This window comes from Thalia democratica, chromosome 1 (assembly GCF_965202585.1).
Source record: "Thalia democratica chromosome 1, ktThaDemo2.hap1.1, whole genome shotgun sequence".
Classification (NCBI taxonomy): Eukaryota; Metazoa; Chordata; class Thaliacea; order Salpida; family Salpidae; genus Thalia; species Thalia democratica.
Genome location: NC_139165.1, coordinates 71306508 through 71312932, shown reverse-complemented (window position 1 = coordinate 71312932; position 6425 = coordinate 71306508).

Sequence of the window (6425 nt, the reverse complement as noted above, 5' to 3'; positions counted from 1 at the left end):
GTCATAACGCTTATATACATGTATAAGATGGGAATAAATTTATTATCAATTATTTTTGGAATTTTTGAAATTATTTTGTTTTACATAAGTTTAAAAACTGTTTTAATTATAATTCAAAGCTTCATTTTTATTACACTAAGACTTAGTCAAAATAAGCAATAACTACATAAGTAAAAGCTCCGCATGATCTAATCATTGTTTGTTACAAATGAAAAACCTATTTTTCAAAAACTGTTTATATAATTTCTTATCCATAGTTTATAAATGTTTATTATAAATCTCAGTTAAATTAATCTAGTTAGATCTCAAAATAATCTTATTTTGGCGAAAAGTTTCTTTAAGAAGTCGTTTGTTTTAATAAGACAAATTGTGTGACACACTTCTTTTTGCGTTAACTTTTTATTTTTCTTAAAACAGATTAAGAATAAAAAGTTTGTCTTAAAAATTGTAGTGTCAAATGAGCGTACTATCATTTATAAATTAGACACGCATAATAAAGGTCTTTTTGCAAACTTGACTTTTTTGTTTATTGCAGAAAACTTTTATGTTAAAAAAAAACAAATTTACAACAAAAGTAAACCTTTTAGCTTAATTAGTCTTCTTTAAAGTAGATCTATAAAGCTTGGCTAGTACTTTGAACTTTATAAAAATTCTTAAAAAACTAATGTGTCAACTTACACTAAAACTTTTTTTTTTCAAAATTGTCTATTTTTGCTGCTATTGTTTTTATAGATAGTTAGCTTACTTTTCATTTACCTTCAAATTAAAAAAAATACACAAACCTTTAAATTTTAAAGAAAAGGTTATAATACGTTACAAAGACAACAAACTAGTAACTAAAAGGCCACCGTTTAACGAACACAACAAAGTCAAGAAACCATTCCCTGCTTTTCAATAAACAATATTAAAACAGCTACAATGCATTTTATAAAACAATAAAAACATAGGAAGCTCACTAAGAAACAAACATTTTCGTTTCACACGCACTACACGGCTGTGTGAGCGCGTTGTAAAGAGAAAAAAGAAAGTGTAATCGAAAAGAAAAGCAAATATTGAGTATCGAAAACGATCACGGCATTAAGTGTTTGCGTCATGGCGTCTAATAGTTGATTGCCTGAAAATTTTTTGGTGGACCTTTTCATGCGAGCATTCAGTTTTATTGGAACCAGTTTTAACGGTTAAAATGGTCAAAAGAGCTTTTTGATTATTAAAACAGCGAAGTGAATTTAAATAAACATAAACTTTTTTGGTTTTAATGGATTATAGTTTGCTGCTTTGCTCAAGTATATGAACTTTTATGAAGTAAGTTAGGTTTTTTAGTTTAAACAGTTTTTTTAGTATTCATTTATATGAAAATCATGACTTGCCATTTTAATTGAAACTTTTGTCTTGCTATTTTCAAACTGATTCGTGATTTTTAAACCCTTTTATAAATAACTTGTTTTATTTTTCTTTATAAAAAACTATTACTGTCATCACGTATACTTATTTATACTTTTTTATTAAAACTTACAGTAAGGTTTCAACGTAACTATGTGCTTTTTCACAACCATAGTTTTATAACACAAGGATATTTTTTATTACTTTTGTTATACCGATTAAGCAACATATGTTTTTTATATGAAATTCATTTTTGAATTTTTTGATTGATGTGATTTTAACTATTTCTTTTGTTAAAAGGGAGGTACGACATTTTTATAGAATTTTAAATTTTGAAAAAAAAAACGTCTTAAGTTAATTATGGGCTTTTTTTATGTGTTTATACCCTTTATTTATTTCCGATTTTTTTTTCTTAACTGCGTTAGTTACTTACAGCTTTTATACTATGCTTTTTTGTTCGTTTATGAAATTTTTAGAAATATATGAAAAATAAACTTGTATTTTCTATATTCTCATATAGTTTATACATAAGTATTTCCTAATTTAAAAGTTGCTTAAACAAAACTAAAAATTTCTAGTAAGCAACATACAACTGGAGTACCTAAAAGTTAAGCTTTATGCTTTTACTTCAACAATTTTAACAAGATTTTTATAAAAAGAAATGTACATAAATATATTTTTCTACTAGGAGTTAATATATTCACTAATGTTCTAAATTAAACAAAATTTATGTAGTTTTGTTCTAAATAAGTAGTTCATTGGTTAAAAGTTTGACAGATTATCTTAAGTAAAATCAAAATACAAACATATTCTTTTTTTATTAGTACTTTTAACTTTTCTTTATTTACAAAGCTTAAAGTATTTTATAAATTTTATAATCGATAAAAGATAAATTTTTTATTGTTTATTATAATAAACAACTAGAAAAAAAAAACTTTTAAATATTAAAAACGCGCAGCTTTCTTAATGTTTATAGTTGTTTTATAACTTCTTGATTTTAAACTTTTTTAGTAGCTTAACAAAGTATACATGCTAAAAATTTCGTATTTTTAATATTTTTTATTTTATAAGTCGTTTTTAATAAAAATCTAAATTTTGAAAAATAGTTTTTTTTAATTTAAAATGCTCTCTAACGTAAAAGCTACATAATCGTAATGTACAAACTAATTGTTCAAACTGTTATACTTTTGTAAATACTTTATAAACACAAACAGAAATAAATTTTAGTAAAAAGTCAGTTCAATTTCGTTGTGCTAATAATTTCAAAGAAAGAGCTCTTTAAACTTTTTTAGTAGTTTTATAAAATGTATCATGCTTTTAACACTATATTTTACTATTGTAATTTTTTTTTAAGAGATAAACTTCATTAAAACACGTTTGTCCTTAGATATAAAAAGCGCTAAAAATTTTGGTCTAAGGACCTGGTGTACGTAAAAAACTTTTGGGTATCAAATCAAGTCGTACACCACATGCTTTAACAATTTCTTACGAGCTAAAAATTGAGATTTTTAATCTGAAATTTTAAACACAAAAAATAAAACAATCACTAAAATGAAAGAATAGAAAAGAAAATTAAAGGAAAATTAACTAGGTTATGTGTTTACTTAAGAATGTTTTATTAATAATATACTCAAAAACTTGTCTAAGAAAATAAAAATTAAAATACAGTCTAGCCTAAAACTCAAAAGAATATACATAGAAGTAAATAACATTTCTAGACTTAATAAATTAACTAAACTTAATTTATAAAACGAGAAAAACAATACTAATAGCAGACATGAAAGTACTTGAAAAATAGGTCACAACTTTTTAAATTAGGTAAAATTGTAAAAAGCTGAAATAATTTTACGTTGAATTTAATGAGTACTTTATGCAAGAAGTTCCTTTTTTATATACATACACTTTTATCATATAGTTCTTTTTAATATTATAAGATGAAAATATGACAAAGTATTGCATATTAGACTATAAACATTTACTTTTTTTTAACTATTTGATTTTTTTTTACTATAAGTTTTAAACTATAAAACAAACTTTATGTATTGTTTTTAAAACAAGAATTTAAATATATATTTAAAAAAAAAACACTATCTATTTTTAACGAAAAAGTTGTTGGTTAAAACCTTTAATTTAAATTCGAAAAAACATTAGAAACTAAATAAATAAATAGTTTTTTTTTAACCATGTCATGCAAACTATTATGGCTAATTTCTAATATTGAAATGAATAAAACTTACGTAAACATTAACGGTTTTAAACTTTCAGAAACTTTAAACAAACCAATACCTTTATCCTAAACTATTAATAATTGAACACTATAGTTTAATAAAATGCTTGTACAAAGCATAAAAGAGCTGAACATTCTACACTTTAAATTTTACCTTATCTTTTTTATAATTTGTCACATTATGACAACGACTTACGTCAACGATTTCATAGTTAAAACTGTTTTGTATTTTATATTCAAGTCTTAGTTTAGTTTAGTTTCTATTGAAACATATTTTTTAAGCAAGAATTTTTTAAAGTAGTCGTACATTACAAAACGATATTTAAACGCTTTCTTTTAAATTTCTTTGATTTTTTGTTTGTTTGCACTTTTTGATTGAAACTATCGCAATTTTTTTCATTTAATTCAGTTAATTTCTTTCATGTATATTTACTTTTAGTTTTTACATTACTGAACAACAGTGTTATTAAGAAAATGGTAAAACAGGTTTTATTTAGAAAGACAGAAACTTTATAATTTACTTTTGTATAAAAAACATGATTTAAAGAGTAAGAGTCAAATGTAATGCTTTTTTACACTATGTTTTTACAGTTTTTTTTTTCTTTTGCTCCAAAAAAGCAGTTAAAATAGTATTAGCGGCTGATTAGTTAATGTGCAAAAGTACAACCTTAAGATTAAAAATAAAACAAGTTTTTTTTTTATAATAGCTAATACAATAAATAAAAGATATGTGTATAAGTTATTTTTGGCAGTTTTTTTTTATTCCTTAACACTTTAATTCTTCTACTTTATTGACACTAGGTCGACAACAACATAGACTTGAGGAAATGTTTGGAAACTATAGCTTTAAAAACCGCTAGACAAACGCTATAATCTAATTCTAACAACTATGATTCTTAACGTACAACATAAAGTTGTACTCTAAATTTTTTTAAATGCTATCACTTTAGGAAAAAAATTTTTCAAAAAATAAAACTTACGTTTATCTTCTTTTTTCAAAACATATTTAGTCAAAAACATTATTTTTCTTATAGTAATATTCAAAAATTGATAAGTCGTTTTTTGAATTCGAAATACCTTGGTTTGAATTTTATTTATTCTTTTTTTTTTTATCAGTAACATAGGATAAACTAACTAATTAATTTATTTTTTACTAACTCAATGTCAAGTAAAATAAAAACAGGTTTGAATATTTTTTTTTAAAGTATCCAAACTTTTCATCAGATATATATTTTTTTAAACGATGTTTAGTCTATAAACTCTTCAGTAACAAAAATTCATTTCTTTTTTTAAGACTAATTTAATGATTTTTTTTTAGTTCTTTTGAACATAGGACAAAACACTGTTTAGCAAATAGATTCTTGAAAAAAAAACAGCATAAATATACAGGTATTTTGCGCTTTATCTTGAATTAAATATTAAGTTAAGATTAAAAACATACTTAAAAATAAACAAGACACAAATATTATCGAAATTTTCAACTAGATTTTATAACTTTAATTATTTTAAACGCAATAATTTTAAAAATAAAGTAAAACTAGTAAAATGGTAAAGAGTTATTAAAACTTGTAACGAAGAACTCCATAAATCCAACTGAAGTGTTATGTTAATTTAATAACAATTAATATAGTTATTTTAGTTGTATGTACTATTAATTAAAGGTTAAGGATAGCCAAACTATATTTTTAGCTTTAAACTTACTTATGCAAAACACCTTAAATTAAGCTTTTTTAAAGGAAGCATCTACAAATAAGCTTGAACTTAGTTATCAGCATACAGATGTACTTATATATTGCTTAACTATATACAACTTTAACTTTAAAGGTTTTTATACTTTTATTAAAAATTTTCAAAACTACTGCGGCCAACCAAATATTTTTTTTATTAAATCTAGTCAGTTACTTATACTAAGCTACCGACACCTGGCTTTTTTTTTTGAGAAAACATTTTAAATAAAAAAAAGTAATTAAAGTACTAAAGCAATGAATTTAAAAATTAAGTAAAACTATCAAAATGGTAACACAGTTAATAGAACTTGTAACGACGAATTACATAGATCCAACTGTTGTTTTATGTTAATTTAATAACAATTAATATAGTTATTTTAGTTGTATGTACGATAAATAAAAGGTTAAAAATAGCCAAACTATATTTCTAGCTTTAAATTAACTTATGCAAAACATTAATATACATATTTTAATTAATTAAATTACTAAAGCATTTCAGTCAATAATTTTTATTTTAAGCTTCGAATCTCCATTCCTTATTTTACTTAAAAAAAGAAGACTGAACAACATAATTAGTATTATTGAATTTTTTATTTGCATAAAAGATGTAAAAAACTAATGTGTTGTAGACGTGGAATATAACTTTGAAAAGACATTGCGACAAACTATTTATTTTGTGGTTAAAATTTTATATCTAGTTTATAACAAAAACTATTGTAGAAAGTAACAATTTTTATAAAATTTTTATTCTTGTCTTCTAAAATTCGAGTTAAAAGCCGTAGTAAAAAACTTTAATTTAGCCTATAAAGTCTAAACTTATTAAAGCTTTTAGAAAAGATTGATTGCGTTATACTTTTTGTTATGCTAAATCGAAAAATTTTGAAACTTTTCTAATTTAAACTGACTAGTTTTTTTAATGACTCTGTCTAATCTATATATAAAACACTATACACCTAATACTAATTATATACTTTATTATCTATTCAATACACCGACTAATAAAGTATCCTGTTTAACAGGATATGGAAACAGTTCTGTCAGAAAAACCGCAGTGTTTTATTATCAGTATAAAATAATATATAGTTATTTTA